This window comes from Cornus florida, unplaced genomic scaffold, assembly GCF_030987335.1.
Source record: "Cornus florida cultivar Cherokee Brave unplaced genomic scaffold, ASM3098733v1 CherokeeBrave_3.0.0_Hap2_Chr10, whole genome shotgun sequence".
Lineage (NCBI taxonomy): Eukaryota > Viridiplantae > Streptophyta > Magnoliopsida > Cornales > Cornaceae > Cornus > Cornus florida.
The window spans coordinates 62,545,084-62,552,948 of NW_026775580.1; the positions used below are offsets into that span (position 1 = coordinate 62,545,084).

At 38.8% G+C, this 7,865-nt stretch overlaps 1 pseudogene; it reads right to left on the reverse strand.

Annotated features, from left to right (window-relative positions):
• Nucleotides 1-868: 868 nt before the first annotated feature.
• LOC132280547 (small nucleolar RNA R71) lies at nt 869-967 on the reverse strand (annotated as a pseudogene).
• Nucleotides 968-7,865: the final 6,898 nt, after the last annotated feature.

The window sequence follows — 7,865 nt, forward strand, 5'->3', positions numbered from 1 at the left end:
TTTTAATTATTCTTTGTATCATTATTGTTAAAGCATAGGAGTATGGGTTAAGTGTTTGTGGAGGAAGTTTCATTGAATTGTTGTGAAGTCGAAGTGTTTGTTCATTCATTGTGTTTGTGTGTTTTTACATTGTGCATGCATGGTTGTAGATCACAAAGACCAACTCTTGTCTCTTTTGATTTGCATCTTGAATCCGTAGTTAGAAATCCTAGGGGAAGAGGAAGTTCTAGTTCTACCCAATCCATTACATCAATGGAAGTTGTAATGAAGACCATGTAGAGGACCTTGGTCACATAGACCAACAAGGTATCCTTCATCCAAATGTGCATCATGAGAACATTCGAGCACCATTAGACATGCCTAGGCCATTCATTCACCAAGCACAACAACAAGGCCAAGTTCCATTTGGAATGCCAAGGCCAATGTATGCTCCACAACCTCTCATCATTCAAGGAAATCAAAATCAAGGTGCCCATGTTGCACCCCAAATTGCTAATCCTCCACTTACTTTAAGAGATCACTATGTGCCTAATGAATACAATGCACCCACATGCATTCAATTGCCACCATTTAGAGCACATCACTATGAAATTAAGCCACAAACCATTCAAATGCTTCCTAATTATCATGGACTTCCAAGTGAAGAATCTTACAAGCATTTGGATAAGTTTCTAGAAGTATGTTCCACCGTAAAATATACGGACATACCGGAAGAGGTCTTAAGACTCAAAATTTTTCCATTCACCTTAAAAGACAAGGCAAAGTATTGGTTTAACAATCTTAGGCCTTTTTCAATCACTTTTTGGGAAAAAATGCAATAAGAGTTCTTGAAGAAGTACTATCCGGTTTCTAAGACCAATGCCATGAGAACCTCAATTCGAGAATTTTCACATGGGGATGGAGAAACATTTCATGAGGCATTGGAACGCTTTAATGAATTGCTTAGGAAGTGTCCACATCATGACATGCCCAAATGGCAATTAGTTCAATATTTCTTTAAGAGCTTATCGGACAATTACAAAGGCATGGTTGATGCTTCCATGGGTGGCTCATACATTGATAGGCATGAGGATGACGTGTGGCTTCTTTATGAGAGCATGAGTGAAAATTCTTTACATAGAACTTTATCATCCAAGAATGGTAGAAATTCACAAGGTAGGAAGAGTGTTGGCTTATATTAAGTCGACCATTCAAATGAAATAGCCACCAAAATGAAGTCTTTATCTCAAAGGTTTGATCAATTTTTGATTAACCAAAACTCGGCGAACCAAGCATCTTCCTTCCCTAACCATTCTCATCGTGCATCAAATGAAACATGTATGACTTGTTCTAGTGTTCTTCATTCTACTTCTCATTGTCCTCATGGACAAGTGCAAAATGAACCTAATGAACAAGTTAATGCAGCTTTTGTGAACTAAGGGAACAATCCTTATGGTACTCATTATAATCCAAGTTGGAGAAATCATCTGAATTTCTCTTGGAAAAACCAAGGAGAGGGCTCAAACCCTTCCCAAGGCAGTTTTCAAAGGAAGTACATTCCACCTCCACTTCAAAACCAAGGATCCCAAGGTTACAGACCTTATCAATCACAAGGGAATCAATTTGCTAGCACTCATTTTCCCGACCAATCTTATTCCTAAGGAAATACTAAAAGTCCTGCCTTTGAAGAAAAAATTTTGAATGCTTTGGGCACTTTAGAGGCTAACATTCAATTGCTTCATTCCCACTCTCAATCTATTGCAAAGCTAGAAACCCAAGTAGAGCAAATAGCAAGCACTCTTAATGCAAGAGAGAAGGGAAAGATGCCTATGAATGCCCCACCTAAGCAACAATGTGTTGTGGAAACCCATTCCTCATTGGAAGGCCACACCATTGAGCATGTTAATGTGGTGACTACCTTGCGGAGTGGTAGGATTGTGGACAATCAAGTTGAAATGTCCAATGAAGAGAGTGAACCGATGCAACCTCAAGTTGTCACCTGTCCTGTTTCACATCCCATTCCTCCTTCATTGCATATACATGATCTTGTGAATGAGAAAGCTTCAAAATGAAAATGATTTGAAGAAAGATTTGCTGAAAAATGAGTTTGAACAGATTTTGTTGAAAAATGATTTGAAACAAAGTGATTTAAAAAATTCTTGTGTTGAAGAGTTTTCAAAAGAAAATTTTGAAAAGAGTTTTGAACCAAAAGCCCCATTTCCGGATGCCTTACAAGAATCCATTTCAAAAGATAAGCAAAAGGCAAAAACTAATGAAATCATGGAAATGTTTAGGCAAGTGAAAGTCAATCTTCCACTTTTTGATGCAATCAAGCAAATTCTGGCTTATGCCAAATTCTTGAAAGACTTGTGCACCCAAAAGCGGAAGAACAAAAGCCAAACACTAAGAAAAATGGTTTTGACCGAGCAAGTAAGCTCAATTTTGCAACATAACACTTTACCAAAGTTTAAGGACCCCGGTTCACCTACTACTTCATGCATCATTGGTGATCATATCATTAATCGGGCGCTTCTTGACTTAGGAGCAAGTGTTCACCTCCTTCCATACTCGGTTTATGTTAAATTGGGCCTAGGTGAATTGAAACCGACGTCGGTAGTTTTACAACTTACTGACCGATCCATTAAGAAGCCTAAGGGTATAATTGAGGATTTTTTAATAAAGATTGACAAATTCTTCTTCCCCGTTGATTTCGTTGTCATTGACACTGAACCGGTCCCCAATCCTAAAAGCCAAATTCTCGTTATCCTTGGCCGTCCTTTCTTGGCAACCGCTAATGCCAACATCAATTGTAGGACGGGTATAATGAAGATCTCATTTGACCACATGAAAGTGAAGTTGAATATCTTCAACCCCACACCCAATTCATTTGACAAATATGAAGGAGAGGTTAATGTTGTAGATAAATGTCATGATCTTCAATGTCAAGGAAGTGAGCTTTTATGTAAGACCAAAACTTCAAAAGGATCATCTTCAACCTAGCATTCTGAAAGTGTTGTTTCAAATTCTTACTTTAAAAGGGCATGGAAGCCCAAAAGTTTTGATTACATTGACAAGGGATCAAAAGTTTCTCTTGAGCTTAATCCAACAAGTTCTTCAAAGAACTATTTGTTGGGTGGAGTTCAAAACATCTATCACCCTAACAAGGAGAGGATGCATTACAAGATCTTTAATCCTAGCTAAAAGAGCCCAATGTCTTGCTAGAGACGTTAAAGACTAGCAAAACATTTCGTAGGGTGTCAAAACCCTATTCTTCCCTCATTTCTATCTTAAATTTCATTTCTTGCGAAGTTTAGATATTGGCTTTAGGTTCATATGCATTGCTAGGAACTGTGATTAGGATTGCATGAACTTTTATGTTGTGATTGAACATTTTGCATAAGTTCGATCGATCTCAAATGAGAGTTTGATCGATCGAACTTCCACCTGCATCCAACACTTAGAAAAATTTTTGACCTGCATCCAAATCACCTCTCTGTCCCATCGTTCGAACTTATTCTCAGATCGATCAGAAGACCTTAGATCGATCCAACTTCAAAGTTCGATCGATCTTGAGATCCAACACTTAGAAAATTTTGAGCCTGCATCAACCTGCATATTTCAGCTCTTTGTCTCATCGATCGAAAACATTTCAAGATCGATCTGAAGTTCTTCGATCGATCCAACTCCAAAGTTTGATCGATTTACAAGTTCCAACACTTAGCCAAATTTTTGAACCAAATTTTTGATCGATCTTTGTTCTTCAATTCTCTATTTTGACTTTTGTTTGACTTTATTTGAATTTTTAATTTTCAAAAATCCAAAAATATTTATTTTATTTTATTTTATTTTATTTTTCCAAAAAAGAAATATATATATATATATATACAAAAAAGATTTTATTTTATTTACTTAATTTTTCAAAATAAAACAAAAAAAGAAAAAAGAAGAGAAAGATTTTTACTTTATTTATTTCAAAAATCCAAAAATATTTTTATTTTTATTCTATTTTCCAAAAATCCAAAAATATTTTCTATTTTTCAATTTTAATTCTTAATTTTAGTTTTTAATTTTTCAAAAATTTCAAAAATTCCAAAAACACTTTGAAGAGAGATCATCAAAGTTCGATCGATCTGAAATCTCAGTTCGATCGATCGAACTAATCGGGAAAATTTTTTAAAAATAGACGTTGAGGGTCTCAAGATCGATTCATTAGATCGATCAAAACCTCCAAACCCTTGTCCCTCATCCTTCATCGCCACTACACTCACCCATCTTCATCATCTTCTCCGGCGAATCTCCGGTGAGATCCAAACGTTGATTCTCTCTCTCTCCTCTCAAATTTTCATCTCCATCTTCCTCTCATCTTCTCTCGCGACTTGAGGTAAGATCCGAGCCACATCTCATGATTTCAAGCTTCAACTTGTTCAATACATATTGCCTACATGCTAGATCTAGGATGTGATGATGATGATTTCCTCCATTGTTGCCGGCTTGAAGCTTTTTATATATATGTGTATATATATGTTTATATATTTTGAGTTTTGAATTGATTTTGGGAGTATGGGCTTTGTAAAGTAAGTAAGATTGATTGAATGATGTGTTGATGGGCCCATGACACTGTTCGTGTGGCCCCCGTGCTTCCAAAGTCACAGATCTATGACCCTTCAGTTTTTATCTTTGCACAGTTCGATTGATCAAACTTCTATCTCAGATCGATCTTGAGAGATCGATCGAACTTAGTTTTTCAGTTTCTCAGATCGATCGAAATTCTGAGATTGATCTCACATTTTTTGTGATCGATCGAACTTCACAGATCTCATACACACACTTCATTCATCATGTATTATGTTTATGCTATCTCATATATGCCCAATGCCTGTGATATTCCACATTGGATGCATTCATACTTACATTATTTAGCATGTTTCATATCTTGTCACTTGCATAGATTCATGTCATATATGTTTTGTCTATCTTATTTGACATGTATGTTTCTATTTTGTGCTTTCAATTCTTTATTCTAGCACTGACTCCCCTTGCAAGTTTTTAAATTATTTTTCAGGCCATGACTAAGCGCAAGACTATTGCCAAGAGGCAACACGGGCCTCAGAGACATATTCGACCTAGGATAGAGGAGCCAGTAGAGCCCTCTCATGCACAGGAGGAGCCATTACAGCCTACTCCACCTCAGTCACCTGCTCATGAGGCTGAGGATGATCATATTCCATCTACTTCTACGGCTCAGCCTGCGTCTACACCATCACCATCTCCATCACATGCTGGGGCTGAGCATTCACCATTACCATCTCCACCACACCAGCCAGCTCAGCTAGCTCGAGAGCGTGATAGGCTCGCGCCTAGATATGCACATATGACAGTGGACCATGAGTCAGTGTTCGACACAGATTTCTTCTCCAGATTGGTGCTAACCCGATCAGCTTATCATGATTTTATCTAGAGGGGCCTTGCAGCTATTCTTGCCCCAGTTGCTGAGCCAGTCTACCCGCGACTAGTATGGATGTTTTTCCAGAATCTTCCACTTTCCCTGCGTACCATGGCAGAGCTAGTCACTACTATAGATGGCCATCAGATTACTATTACTGTGGACACACTAGCTAGATCATGCCATTGTCCACACTGATGCCCTTCAGAGCTATAGGAGCTATATCCGAGGCTATATAGGCCTTCTTATGCCGACATGGCAATTTTCTTGACAGGTCACCATGCCGATGGCGAGACTTTCGCCACCCGCACTTTTCTTCCAGATGACCTATAGTTCTTTGATTCCGTTCTCTTTCGGAACATATATATGGCCGGGCACAAGATTCAGCGGTAAGGAGACTATCTTACAGCCCTCTACGCATTTTATACAGGCCACTGGGTATCTATCCCCGCGTTCATCTGGAGCATGATGAGAAAGCTCTTCGACGAGTATATTAGCAAGGAGAAGCCCGGAAGGGCTAAGTCTCTCCCTTTTGGCCACCTTATCACCCAGATACTGATTGATCAACGTTATCCTTTCCATCCTCGGGAGTACCCTGAGAGAGGTTCCTGTCGCTTCTTGAAGAAGGACTGGGATAAGAGCTACAATTCTATTATCACCAGACTGCAGGACCACGCAGTAGTGGCTACGGAGGAACTCAAGACTGAGGAGGCAGAGGCAGCAGCAGATCCCGCAGCGGACGATGTACCAGTAGGTCCAGCTACTGAGCACATAGACATCAATTTAGAGCGACTTGCAGATAACGCAGAGCAGTACTCTCCAGCTGGGTCTCCAGTACACGAGGAGGAGCGGACTCAGGATCTTTCTTCTGATTCATCCGTACCTGAGGCTCCTAGTCAGACCCCCGACTTTGGAGAGCGTCTTCAAGCTCTTGAGGATGCAGTGGTTGCTATCAGAGCTGATACTGCTACCATTCGAGCCGATGCTGTAGCCCACCGAGCTGATTTTGCTACATTCCGTACGAATGTCATGACTGCACTCAGAGACTTATCTCGCGATATCCGCGAAGCTCGCCTTGCCCGTCCTACCTCGTCCACCTGAGATTTCCAGTTTCTTCTATCTTTTTATACTACACCGCTGTGCTCTATATTTCATTTTTGTCACTGTATATTATTTGCAGTCGGATATGTCAGCCTTGCTCTTTTGATGTATCCAGTACTCTATTTTATTTATATATGCTTTTGTTATGGATGTCATCTATTATATTCTTATATCTGTCTGTTTGACTCCATCAGGTACATCACAGTGACTTCAGTGAGAGAGTGCTACCTGATTTTCAGGATCACCCTTATACCTCTCTCACTGCTTTATTTTTTTTACACTTGCATGTCCACTGTACACTGATTATCCCTTTTTATTATCTGATGAGTTTATCCGAGTGCCAAATTTCAGGACCACAGTTAATCTCAAGTTTGGGGGGGACCATGCCACCCAATTTGGATACTTCAGTCCCAGCCATTCTTTGCCTTAATTGCACCGGTATACTCTTTTCTTTTGTTCTCTTTGCACATTAAGGACATTGTGCCGTTTAAGTTTAGTGGTAATGGTGTATGTTACAGTGTTTGCTTTTAAATTCAAATTTTGAGCATGACTTGTGTATTTGAGAGATTTTCTATGATTGGTCCATATCTAGTTATGATTTTGATCTTTTGAGGACTATATTGCTTAAAATTTAAAAATTGCTTGACTTGAGAGTCCAATACTCCTTGTATGCCTTGTAGATGCCATTTATGAGTAAATTTTTCGAAAGATTGATATCTTGCTTGCATTTGTGGTCTACATCATTTTGATTTTGTGATTGTTTTGAGATTCACTCTAGGATTCTACACTAGCACAGGCATACACTAGCATTCACTTGTGGGGTACATGCTTTGTTGATTATTGAATTAGTTATATCCCAATTGGACTAGTAGTGCATTGAAAGCTTTCATTCTTGATAAAGGTGGATAACAACCCCTTTTCACTAAGTAGCCGGGATTCTAGCTTCATCAAACACTGAACTTCTCATGCCGAAAGGTAGAGGGCCCAAACTCTAGGTTAATAATTGTATTAAAAAAAAAAAAGGTTGCAAAAGCAATAAAAAAGTGAGGACTTCTCCCAAAAGGTGGGAAGTGGGAAATGATTAGATAGAGGTTGTCTTGATTTGTAACCTAGTTAATTTGAGCTTGTAAGTCCATATGGGTGTTTGAACGCCTAATGCCCTAAAGCCATCTGGTTTGGGAGTCATTGACCTAATGCTCGACCTCATGAATCGCTAGAAAGCTTAATAGATCAACACATTGCACCATGCTTCCATCTTTGATCTTAAGAAGAAGAAAAAAAAAAAAAAAAAAAAAAAAAAAAAAAAGGAAAAAGTTGAGTAAAAAGAATAAGCGCACCTAAA